The sequence below is a fragment of the Rhinopithecus roxellana genome, chromosome 1 (genome assembly GCF_007565055.1).
Source record: "Rhinopithecus roxellana isolate Shanxi Qingling chromosome 1, ASM756505v1, whole genome shotgun sequence".
NCBI lineage: Eukaryota > Metazoa > Chordata > Mammalia > Primates > Cercopithecidae > Rhinopithecus > Rhinopithecus roxellana.
In genome coordinates, this window is record NC_044549.1 from 26,804,285 (window position 1) to 26,818,285 (window position 14,001).

Here is a 14,001-nt window from a genome sequence, read left to right on the forward strand (position 1 = left end):
AAGAAAGAAAGAAAGAAAGAAAGAAAGAAAGAAAGAAAGAAAAAGAAAGAAATGGGGGTGTGGTATTTCTAAATCTTTCTAATAGAGTCTCTTTCTAGTACTGACTGGGCATCAATATATGTGGTTTCTATACCTTTGGAGAAACAAAACCTTAATATTCAGTGAGTAGGAACTACAGAAAACACAAAGAATTAATCATGCCTGGTGACTCTCCAAATTACCGATTTCTGAGGTTATATAAAGAGGATATTGGAATAAATGCTGTGAGAAACTCTAGAGAGGCCAGTTTTCATAGATAAGTCGTAAACTCCATGGAGGTGTAGGAAACTGGCCAAATACTGCAAGCTATGCAATGCCCAAAGATAAACCTAATAAAGAGAAGGAGATTGGGAAGAAGAAATAAAGAGGGTCTACATTAAAGACTTCAGTACTGTACTTGGGTACAAGAGGGATTTGGAAATAAGATTGCAGTTTGAGTTACTACAAATAAAGCTAAAAAAGAAAGAGTGCCAAACATTTAATAAAGATAAAAAAGAAGGAGTGCCAAAAATTTAATAGTAATATCCCCCAAATTAAAGCAAGCAAAGGAACGATATTTCTTGGTTTCAAAACAGAAACAAACATAAAATCTCATTCTTTCACAATTACCTAAATAGAAATTTGCAATCAAAGTGCTGTGATTCAGTTGAAATTAATCTTGCTTCATTAATGAAAGTACTAAGGCAGAAAAATAAGAGTGTAAAAGCTAAGGAAATATTTACTTAAAAGAACACCCTATATTAAGCTTTCATATTTTTGCCTTTTTAATGTAATTGTAGCAGTGAAACTAGATGGAATAACGCGTGCTATCACAACTCATTTCTATGTTTATTTAAAAAGGTTACAATTAAACAACTTACTTGCTATACATGTTTATAAAGGCATGTTCATAGAATTATGGCTACAGAAGACCTTCGGTGTTTATCATCTGAGTCTGTTTATATGTGTTTGCCCCAAACAGCTTTTACTGTAGTACATACTCTGAAAGCCTTCATGTCATGGATTTTTATAATATTTTATCATTCCTGAGTGATATAAAATACTATTTTTAGAAAAAAATATTTATATTAGGTTAGAATTATTAAAGATAGTGTTTAAGGTTTAGCATAAACTTTAATAATAGCAAACTATTTAACTTTCAAGTAATTACATGAGAAAAAGCTTGACCTTTAATTATCATCCATTAGGGTATAAATTGTTCTAACAGTGTTCAGCTGAGTAATAAATATACTGAGAGAGAGACAGAGAGAGAGAATGCAAGCATGAGAGAGAGAAGGAAGAATAGCATGTTAATCAGATTCCTACTCCCTGTTGTGCATACTCAAAGTGCACTCTGAGGTCCTAAAAATCTGTTCAGTTATAAAGGGGAAAATAATTATTTTTTGTTTGAAAAATTGTATTGAAAAGGAACTCCACTACTAACTCAACTAAACACAAACTTTTGCAATATATTTGTGAATCTTCAGATATTTAAGAAGCACAGGTGAGAAAAATGGAATTTAGAGAAGTTTTTGAAAGACAAAATGCACTGAACAATTAAAGATATGATTTTATTTGGACTACTGCAGCCTGGAAAATGTGCATTAATGAGGAACACCTAAAAGAAAAGGAAGAAGGACTAGAGTTTTATAGAGGCAAGTAAACAAGGAAGGTAACTACAGTTCTTATAGGAATCCAGAGAATGCATGGAGATGGGTCTTAGATTTAAGAGCAAAGTAGTCCTTTATGATTTTGCAGAACGTGAAAATGTGAGGCAATTTCTTATCTATCACTACTTTCAAAGAGTACAAAAGTCAGGTGACATTCAACATTTTCATTCTCCCTTTTTCAAAGATAAACATCATTAATCGCTGAACAACTGACAGGTAGTCATAAACCTTAGTGGGGTGAATGAAGCAAGGCCTAATATATAGTCTTTCAGGGATTCTTCTTAGAGTGTCCTGTAAAACCAGTTAAACAACCCCTTGAGAGATGGTGGCAAAGTTGAGCTGTTTTAGCTACCTGAAGACTAGACATCTAAAAAAAGAGAGATCTAAAAAAGAAATATTAATATAAAAGATTGTATTAGTGAGTCAGGAGCTGAACCACTTAGGGTAACAAATTCCAGTGGATTCCAAGAAGTCACAGGATAAAAATCTTTTGGTTGTAAAGCAGTGTTCTTTGAGTTTCTTGTAGCTCTTGAGCTAGGCTGTCAATATTCTTGGTGATGTTGTCCGTGTCTCTTGCAGAAGGGCATGGATGACCCAACCATTTTGCCTGACTTTTTTTGCGTTCCAGATAGAGACTTGCCCAGGAAGAAAACCAGCCCATGCATGGTCTACATGATGATAATATTTTGAAGTTAATATTTCTGAGCTTCTGTAGACTATGGGGAAATGAGCAGGATATAAGGCAATGAAAATCTGTGCGCTCAGATTTTAGTTCTACATGAGGCCATGTCAGGAAAAAGGGAGATACATCGAAAACATTGGTTTGGAAGCTTGTATTGAGTCAAGATTTCAAGTTACCCAAAGATCTTGGAGACTGCATTCAAACTTTTCTATTATAAAACGTAATTTGTGGTGAAAAAAAAGTTTTCTCAGAATAATGATTTAATTAGGTAAAACACAAATTTATACTTTTCATAATTTTAAACATTCAGAAGAACTAGGCCAGGTGCAGTGGCTCAAGCCTATAGTCCCAGCACTTTGGGAGGCCAAAGTGGGAGGATCACTAATACTAGTTTATTTGTTCAGTAAATGTATGTAACATCAGGAAGAATATACTCCAGTAAAATAAAATCATCAGGTATACTATACTTGGGCTGAAAAATCAGAAATTTTTTCTCTAAACCAAAAATTTAAAACTAGTTTCATTTGATGAAAATTTACTTGAATTATATTAACTTGAATTGTTAAAATGTTTCAAGGTTAGTTTCTATAAGAATATGTTTTTTTCTTTGTACATTGAAACTATAAGATATTCACTTTTCTTAGTTTCTGAGAATTGTAGGATTATTTAATTTATGTAAGTGCTTATTTCCTTCAAAGTCAATTAGAATAGGATTCCTTTAATATAAGAGATTTTATAATCTAACTTATGAATACCACGTGGAATTAGGAAACTATTCCACACAGTTAGAGGGAAAGGGCTATATAAATTATAGACATATAAACATACTCTACACACACAGATATAACTTCAGTTCAGGTTGCCTGTTCACTCTGGTGGTAGTTTCTTTTGCTATGCAGAAGCTCTTTAGTTTAATTAGATCCCATTTGTCAATTCTGGCTTTTGCTGCCGTTGCTTTTGGTGTTTTAGACATGAAGTCCTTGCCCATGCCTATGTCCTGAATGGTACTACCTAGGTTTTCTTCTAGGGTTTTTATGGTTTTAGGTCTAACATTTAAGTCTCTAATCCATTTTGAATTAATTTCCGTATAAGAAGTAAGGAAAAGATCCAGTTTCAGCTTTCTACTTATGACTAGCCAATTTTCCCAGCACCATTTATTAAATAGGGAATACTTTCCCCATTTCTTGTTTTTCTCAGATTTGTCAAAGATCAGATGGCTGTAGATGTGTGGTATTATTTCTGAGGACTCTGTTCTGTTCCATTGGTCTGTATCACTGTTTTGGTACCAGTACCATGCTGTTTTGGTTATTGTAGCCTTGTAGTATAGTTTGAAGTCAGGTAGCATGATGCCTCCAGCTTTGTTCTTTTGGTTTAGGATTGTCTTGGCATTGCGGGGTCTTTTTTGGTTCCATATGAACTTTAAAGCAGATTTTTCCAATTCTGTGAAGAAAGTCATTGATTGCTTAATGCGGACGGCATTGAATCTATGAATTACCTTGGGCAGTATGGCCATTTTCACGATATTGATTCTTCCTATCCATGAGCATGGTATGTTCCTCCATTTGTTTGTGTCCTCCTTCATTTCACTTAGCAGTGGTTTGTAGTTCTCCTTGAAGTGGTCCTTTATATCCCTTGTAAGTTGGATTCCTAGGTATTTTATTCTCTTTGAAGCAATTGTGAATGGAAGTTCATTCATGATTTGGCTCTCTGTTTGTCTGTTACTGGTGCATAAGAATGCTTGTTATTTTTGCACATTGATTTTGTATTCGGAGACTTTGCTGAAGTTGCTTATCAGCTTAAGGAGATTTTGGGCTGAGACGATGGAGTTTTCTAAATATACAATCATGTCATCTGCAAACAGGGACAATTTGACTTCTTCTTTTCCTAATTGAATACCCTTTATTTCTTTCTCCTGCCTGATTGCCCCAGCCAGAACTTCCAACACTATGTTGAACAGGAGTGGTGAGAGAGGGCATCCCTGTCTTGTGCCAGTTTTCAAAGGGAATTTTTCCAGTTTTTGCCCATTCAGTATGATATTGGCTGTGGGTTTGTCATAAATAGCTTTTATTATTTTGAGATACGTTCCATCAATACCGAATTTATTGAGAGTTTTTAGCATGAAGGGCTGTTGATTTTGTCAAAAGGCCTTTTCTGCATCTATTGAGATAATCATGTGGTTTTTGTCTGTGGCTGTGTTTATATGCTGAATTACGTTTATTGATTTGTGTATGTTGAACCAGCCTTGCATCCCAGGGATGAAGCCCACTTGATCATGGTGGATAAGCTTTTTGATGTGCTGCTGGATTCGATTTGCCAGTCTTTTATTGAGGATTTTTCCATCGATGTTCATCAGGGATATTGATCTAAAATTCTCTTTGTTTGTTGTGTCTCTGCCAGGTTTTGGTATCAGGATGATATTGGCCTCATAAAATGAGTTAGAGAGGCTTCCCTCTTTTTCTATTGATTGGAATAGTTTCAGAAGGAATGGTACCAGTTCCTCCTTGTACCTCTGGTAGAATTTGGCTGTGACTCCGTCTGGTCCTGGACTTTTTTTTGGTTGGTAGACTATTAATTATTGCCTCAATTTCAGAGCCTGCTATTGGTGTATTCAGAGATTCAACTTCTTCCTGGTTTAGTCTTGGGAGAGTGTATGTGTCCAGGAATTTATCTATTTCTTCTAGGTTTGCATAGAGGTGTTTTTAGTATTCTCTGATGGTAGTTTCTGTGGGGTCAGTGGTGATATCCCCTTTATAATTTTTTATTGCCTGTATTTGATTCTTCTCTTTTCTTCTTTATTAGTCTTGCTAGTGGTCTATCAATTTTGTTGATCTTTTCAAAAAACCAGCTCCTGGATTCATTGATTTTTTTGAAGGGTTTTTGGTGTCTCTTATCTCCTTCAGTTCTGCTCTGATCTTAGTTATTTCTTGCCTTCTGCTAGCTTTTAAATGTGTTTGCTCTTGCTTCTCTAGTTCTTTTAGTTGTGATGTTAGGGTGTCAAGTTTAGATCTTTCCTGCTTTCTCTTATGGGAATTTATTGCCATAAATTTCCCTCTACACACTGCTTTAAATGTGTCCCAGAGATTCTGGTATGTTGTATCTTCGTTCTCATTGGTTTCAAAGAACATTTCTATTTCTGTCTTCATTTCGTTATATACCCAGTAGTCATTTGGGAGCAGATTGTTCAGTTTCCATGTAGTTGAGCTGTTTTGATTGAGTTTCTTAGTCCTGAGTTCTAGTTTAATTGCACTGTGGTCTGAGAGACAGTTTGTTATAATTTCTGTTCTTTTACATTTGCTGAGGAGTGCTTTACTTCCAACGATGTGGTCAATTTTGGAATAAGTGTGATGTGGTGCTGAGAAGAATGTATATTCTGTTGATTTGGGGTGGAGAGTTCTGTAGATGTCTATTAGGTCCACTTGGTGCAGAGTCTATTAGGTTCACTTGGTGCAGAATTGAGTTCAATTCCTGGATATCCTTGTTAACTTTCTGTCTCATTGATCTGTCTAATGTTGAGAGTGGGGTGTTAAAGTCTCCCATTATTATTGTATGGGAGTCTAGGTCTCTTTATAAGTCTCTAAGGACTTGCTTTATGAATCTCGGTGCTCCTGTATTGGGTGCATATATATTTAGGATAGTTAGCTCTTCCTGTTGAATTGATCCCTTTACCATTATGTAATGGCCTTCTTTGTCTCTTTTGATCTTTGTTGGTTTAAAGTCTGTTTTATCAGAGACTAGGATTGCAACCCCTGCCTTTTTGTTTGTTTGTTTTCCATTTGCTTGTAGATCTTCCTCCATCCCTTTATTTTGAGCTTATGTGTGTCTCTGCATGTGAGATGGGTCTCCTGAATACAGCAAACTGATGGGTCTTGACTCTTTATCCAATTTGCCAGTCTGTGTCTTTCAATTGGAGCGTTTAGTCCATTTACATTTGAGGTTAATGCTGTTATGTGTGAACTTCATCCTGTCATTATGATATTGACTGGTTATTTTGCTTGTTAGTTGATGCAGTTTCTTCCTAGCATTGATGGTCTTTACATTTTGGCATGTTTTTGCAATGGCTGGTACCGGTTGCTCCTTTCCATGTTTAGTGCTTCCTTCAGGATCTCTTGTAGGGCAGGCCTGGTGGTGGCAAAATCTCTAAGCATTTGCTTGTCTGTAAAGGATTTTATTTCTCCTTTACTTATGAAACTTAGTTTGGCTGGATATGAAATTCTGGGTTTAAAATTCTTTTCTTTAAGAATGTTGAATATTGGCCCCCGCTCTCTTCTGACCAATGATGGTGAGGTAGTTCCCTTTGGTAAAATGTGAACATTAGTCATTTTGTAGTTCATTTCCTAAAGTCTAAGTATATGGATAAGGTCTATGCCTTTCCCACAGAGATATATGGGTAAGGTGTGATTAAGTTGGCTTACAAAGATTTTTAAACTATGACCTTGGCAGAGATGTAGTTGTAATAAAAATAATATTCTGGAACCATAAAAGCAACTAAATGTATAATTATTTGGCTGCTCTTCCTGCTCTTTCTCTGACTCTTCCCATACCTGAATCCTTCTTACTCATTGGATTTCAGGACAAAAATGCTTTCTTGGAGAAGGCTTTTGTGTTCATCTGTTTAAACACAATCCCTTTTCTTAGTCCTGTCATCTTCTAACAAATTACCATGTTTACTCATTGCTATGGTTTGGGTATGGTTTGCTTCTCCCCACCAAATCTTATGTTGAAATAATGGTCTCCAGTGTGGTGGTATTGGGAGGTGGGGCCTAGTGGGAGGTGTTTGCGTCATGGGGTCAGATCCCCTGTAAATGTCTTGGTGTCATTCTCGTGGGAGTGAATGAGTTCTTGCTCTTTTGAGACGGGTTACTTCTTGAGGGAAAGGGATTAGTCTCCCTCTGAGTGGGTTATTATAAAGCCAGGAGGCCCCTTGGGTTTGGTTTCTCTTCATATGTGCTCACTTCTCCTTCTACCTTCTCTCCCTTATGTGGCAGCACAAAGGCCCTCACATTAATCCGAGCAGATACCAGTGTCATGCTTCTTGTACAGCCTGCAGAACTGTGAGCTAAATAAACCATTTTTCTCTATAAATTACCCAGCCTCAAGTATTTCTTGATAGCAATACAAAATAGACACTCATTAAAAGCAAATATCAAATCTCAAGATTCTAAATGTTTTTCTTACTCGTTTATAATTTGTCAATCCTCACTAGAATATAAGTTAAAATGGGACAGAGACCTAACCTGTCTTATACATGACTATATCCCCAAACACATAATATGTGATTCTTGAATGAATGAGTGAGTGCATAAATGAAGACAGGGGAGACAAGAGTGATTAGGTGATTTTCTCAACATAGCAAACCAGTGTAACAGCTAGGTCTGGAACCAGGTTTTTGAATTTTTTGTCCTGTGCTCTTTTCACTCTATTATATACTACTTCTTTGTATGAATGTGTATATATACACATTCTATATATATATATAAAATCAGGCAAACAGCCAAAAATATACAAAATTCCTTTTCAATGAAACTCTGAAATACAACATTTAGGGTTACTCACTTCATTATTTAAAATTAAGAAGAAATTTAAAAGAATAAAAGCGAATCTGGAATGAGTTCAGAAGAAAAACAAGAGTCTTCTAGGGTCTAGAGTGAGTGATTTATGAGGCGAGACCAAAAGAACCTAATACAGCAGAGCAGAGTCTGGTTACTAGATGACTATCTCAGAATGCTGTCCAAACACAGAGAACAGAAAAAATACCCACTGAAACATAAAACGAAGCAATAGAACACTAGCAATCCATGCATGCAAGTGTTCTTACAAAACCCTTGCAATATTAGAGATTTTTTGGAATCAAATTTATAGTAAATGTAAATATCCATACTTCAATTGACCATTACTACTGACACAGGAAAATGACTAAAGTTAAATGTAACATCTGGTATAAAGGCCTTCATTTCTATGTTGAATTTGTTCAAATAGTGTTTAAATTGCAAAGCATTTCCATTCCCTGCAGGGTGCTTCACAAAATAAAAGAACACTACGGTAGGTGTCATGTAAAGAAGAAGAAAAAAACAACCTAGGTTTAACACCGAGACAATTTTGTTGGAAGTGAATCTATTGAGTCGTGAAATAACCCTCCAAGTAAAGTAATCATGGTTAATTCCTGAAGGAACCAGCTCTCAGTATCTGGAAAACTTTTTATTTTTCCGAAAATTTTCAAAGATTTCAAGCCAAACTTTTATTTGCATCAATGAGTTCCAATGAGGACTTTTACCTTTCAATTATTTTGAAGAATAAAAAGACTTGAAAAGATGAAGCAGAGAATTGTTTTTAAAAAAATCGGGGGGGCGGAGCAAGATGGCCAAATAGGAACAGCTCCAGTCTCCAACTCCCAGCGCGAGTGACACAGAAGACCGGTGATTTCTGCATTTTCAACTGAGGTACTGGGGTCATCTCACTAGGGAGTGCCGGACAATCGGTGCTGGGCAGCTGCTGCAGCTCGACCAGTGAGAGCTGAAGCAGGGTGAGGCATCGCCTCACCTGGGAAGTGCAAGGGGGAAGGGAATCCCTTTTCCTAGCCAGGGGAACTGAGACACACAACACCTGAAAAATCGGGTAACTCCCACCCCAATATTGCGCTTTAAGCAAACGGGCACACCAGGAGAATATATCCCACACCTGGCCAGGAGGGTCCCACGCCCACGGAGCCTCCCTCATTGTTAACACAGCAGTCTGCGATCTAACCGCAAGGCAGCAGCGAGGCTGGGGGAGGGGCGCCTGCCATTGCTGAGGCTTAAGTAGGTAAACAAAGCTGCTGGGAAGCTCCAACTGGGTGGAGCTCACAGCAGCTCAAGGAAACCTGCCTGTCTCTGTAGACTCCACCTCTGGGGACAAGGCACAGCTAAAAAAAAAAAAACAACAACAACAAAAAGGCAGCAGAACCTCTGCAGACGCAAACATCTCTGTCTGACAGCTTTGAAGAGAGCAGTGGATCTCCCAACATGGAGGTTGAGATCTGAGAAGGGACAGATTGTCTGCTCAAGTGGGTCCCTGACCCCTGAGTAGCCTAACTGGGAGACATCCCCCACTAGGGGCAGTCTGACACCCCACACCTCACAGGGTGGAGTACACCCCTGAGAGGAAGCTTCCAAAGGAAGAATCAGACAGGTACACTCGCTGTTCAGCAATATTCTATCTTCTGCAACCTCTGCTGCTGATACCCAGGCAAACAGGGTCTGGAGTGGACCTCAAGCAATCTCCAACAGACCTATAGCTGAGGGTCCTGACTGTCAGAAGGAAAACTATCAAACAGGAAGGACACCTATACCAAAACCCCATCAGTACGTCACCATCATCAAAGACCAGAGACAGATAAAACCACAAAGATGGGGAAAAAGCAGGGCAGAAAAGCTGGAAATTTAAAAAATAAGAGTGCATCTCCCCCTGCAAAGGAGCGCAGCCCATCACCAGCAACGGATCAAAGCTGGTCAGAGAATGACTTTGACGAGATGAGAGAAGAAGGCTTCAGTCCATCAAACTTCTCAGAGCTAAAGGAGGAATTACGTACCCAGCGCAAAGAAACTAAAAATCTTGAAAAAAGAGTGGAAGAATTGACAGCTAGACTAATTAATGCAGAGAAGGTCATAAACGAAATGACAGAGATGAAAACCATGACACGAGAAATACGTGACAAATGCACAAGCTTCAGTAACCGACTCAATCAACTGGAAGAAAGAGTATCAGCGACTGAGGATCAAATGAATGAAATGAAGCGAGAAGAGAAACCAAAAGAAAAAAGAAGAAAAAGAAATGAACAAAGCCTGCAAGAAGTATGGGATTATGTAAAAAGACCAAATCTACGTCTGATTGGGGTGCCTGAAAGTGAGGGGGAAAATGGAACCAAGTTGGAAAACACTCTTCAGGATATCATCCAGGAGAACTTCCCCAACCTAGTAGGACAGGCCAACATTCAAATTCAGGAAATACTGAGAACACCACAAAGATACTCCTCCAGAAGAGCAACTCCAAGACACATAATTGCCAGATACACCAAAGTTGAAATGAAGGAAAAAATCTTAAGGGCAGCCAGAGAGAAAGGTCGGGTTACCCACAAAGGGAAGCCCATCAGACTAACAGCAGATCTCTCGGCAGAAACTCTACAAGCCAGAAGAGAGTGGGGGCCAATATTCAACGGTCTTAAAGAAAAGAATTTTAAACCCAGAATTTCATATCCAGCCAAACTAAGTTTCATCAGTGAAGGAGAAATAAAATCCTTTACAGATAAGCAAATGCTTAGAGATTTTGTCACCACCAGGCCTGCCTTACAAGAGACCCTGAAGGAAGCCCTAAACATGGAAAGGAACAACCAGTACCAGCCATTGCAAAAACATGTCAAAATGTAAAGACCATCAAGGCTAGGAAGAAACTGCATCAACTAACGAGCAAAATAACCAGTTAATATCATAATGGCAGGATCAAGTTCACACATAACAATATTAACCTTAAATGTAAATGGACTAAATGCTCCAATTAAAAGACACAGACTGGCAAATTGGATAAAGAGTCAAGACCCATCAGTCTGCTGTATTCAGGAGACGCATCTCACATGCAGAGACATATATAGGCTCAAAATAAAGGGATGGAGGAAGATCTACCAAGCAAATGGAGAACAAAAAAAAGCAGGGGTTGCAATCCTAGTCTCTGATAAAACAGACTTTAAACCAACAAAGATCAAAAGAGACAAAGAAGGCCATTACATAATGGTAAAGGGATCAATTCAACAGGAAGAGCTAACTATCCTAAATATATGCACCCAATACAGGAGCACTCAGATTCAAAAAGCAAGTCCGTAGAGACTTACAAAGAGACTTAGACTCCCATACAATAATAATGGGAGACTTCAACACTCCACTGTCAACTTTAGACAGATCAACGAGACAGAAAGTTAACAAGGATATCCAGGAATTGAACTCATCTCTGCACCAAGTGGACCTAATAGACATCTATAGAACTCTCCACCCCAAATCAACAGAATATACATTCTTCTCAGCACCACATCGCACTTATTCCAAAATTGACCACATAATTGGAAGTAAAGCACTCCTCAGCAAATGTAAAAAAACAGAAATTATAACAAACTGTCTCTCAGACCACAGTGCAATCAAATTAGAACTCAGGACTAAGAAACTCAATCAAAACCGCTCAACTACATGGAAACTGAACAACCTGCTCCTGAATGACTACTGGGTACATAATGAAATGAAGGCAGAAATAAAGATGTTCTTTGAAACCAATGAGAACAAAGATACAACATACCAGAATCTCTGAGACACATTTAAAGCAGTGTGTAGAGGGAAATTTATAGCACTAAATGCCCACAAGAGAAAGCAGGAAAGATCTAAAATTGACACTCTGACATCACAATTAAAAGAACTAGAGAGGCAAGAGCAAACACATTCAAAAGCTAGCAGAAGGCAAGAAATAACTAAGATCAGAGCAGAACTGAAGGAGATAGAGACACAAAAAACCCTCCAAAAAATCAATGAATCCAGGAGTTGGTTTTTTGAAAAGATCAACAAAATTGACAGACCGCTAGCAAGACTAATAAAGAAGAAAAGAGAGAGGAATCAAATAGACGCAATAAAAAATGATAAAGGGGATATCACCACCGACCCCACAGAAATACAAACTACCATCAGAGAATACTATAAACACCTCTACGCAAATCAACTAGAAAATCTAGAAGAAATGGATAATTTCCTGGACACTTACACTCTCCCAAGACTAAACCAGGAAGAAGTTGAATCCCTGAATAGACCAATAGCAGGCTCTGAAATTGAGGCAAAAATTAATAGCCTACCCACCAAAAAAAAGTCCAGGACCAGATGGATTCACAGCTGAATTCTACCAGAGGTACAAGGAGGAGCTGGTACCATTCCTTCTGAAACTATTCCAATCAATAGAAAAAGAGGGAATCCTCCCTAACTCATTTTATGAGGCCAACATCATCCTGATACCAAAGCCTGGGAGAGACACAACAAAAAAAGAGAATTTTAGACCAATATCCCTGATGAACATCGATGCAAAAATTCTCAATAAACTACTGGCAAACCGGATTCAGCAGCACATCAAAAAGCTTATCCACCATGATCAAGTGGGCTTCATCCCTGGGATGCAAGGCTGGTTCAACATTCGCAAATCAATAAACGTAATCCAGCATATAAACAGAACCAAAGACAAGAACCACATGATTATCTCAATAGATGCAGAAAAGGCTTTTGACAAAATTCAACAGCCCTTCATAATAAAAATGCTCAATAAATTCGGTATTGATGGAACGTACCTCAAAATAATAAGAGCTATTTATGACAAACCCACAGCTAATATCATACTGAATGGGCAAAAACTGGAAAAATTCCCTTTGAAAACTGGCACAAGACAGGGATGCCCTCTCTCACCACTCCTATTCAACATAGTCTTGGAAGTTCTGGCTAGGGCAATCAGGCAAGAGAAAGAAATCAAGGGTATCCAGTTAGGAAAAGAAGAAGTCAAATTGTCCCTGTTTGCAGATGACATGATTGTATATTTAGAAAACCCCATTGTCTCAGCCCAAAATCTCCTCAAGCTGATAAGCAACTTCAGCAAAGTCTCAGGATACAAAATTAATGTGCAAAAATCACAAGCATTCTTATACACCAGTAACAGACAAACAGAGAGCCAAATCATGAATGAACTTCCATTCACAATTGCTTCAAAGAGAATAAAATACCTAGGAATCCAACTTACAAGGGATGTAAAGGACCTCTTCAAGGAGAACTACAAACCACTGCTCAGTGAAATCAAAGAGGACACAAACAAATGGAAGAACATACCATGTTCATGGATAGGAAGAATCAATATTGTGAAAATGGCCATACTGCCCAAGGTTATTTATAGATTCAATGCCATCCCCATCAAGCTACCACTGACTTTCTTCACAGAATTGGAAAAAACTGCTTTAAAGTTCATATGGAACCAAAAAAGAGCCTGCATTGCCAAGACAATCCTAAGTCAAAAGGACAAAGCTGGAGGCGTCACGCTACCTGACTTCAAACTATACTACAAGGCTACAATAACCAAAACAGCATGGTACTGGTACCAAAATAGAAATATAGACCAATGGAACAGAATAGAGTCCTCAGAAATAATACCACACATCTACAGCCATCTGATCTTTGACAAACCTGAGAGAAACAAGAAATGGGGAAAGAATTCCCTATTTAATAAATGGTGCTGGGAAAATTGGCTAGCCGTAAGTAGAAAGCTGAAACTAGATCCTTTCCTTACTCCTTATATGAAGATTAATTCAAGATGGATTAGAGACTTAAATGTTAGACCTAATACCATAAAAACCCTAGAAGAAAATCTAGGTAGTACCATTCAGGACATAGGCATGGGCAAGGACTTCATGTCTAAAACACCAAAAGCAATGGCAGCAAAAGCCAGAATTGACAAATGGGATCTAATTAAACTAAAGAGCTTCTGCATAGCAAAAGAAACTACCACCAGAGTGAACAGGCAACCTACAGAATGGGAGAAAATTTTTGCAATCTACTCATCTGACAAAGGGCTAATATCCAGAATCTACAAAGAACT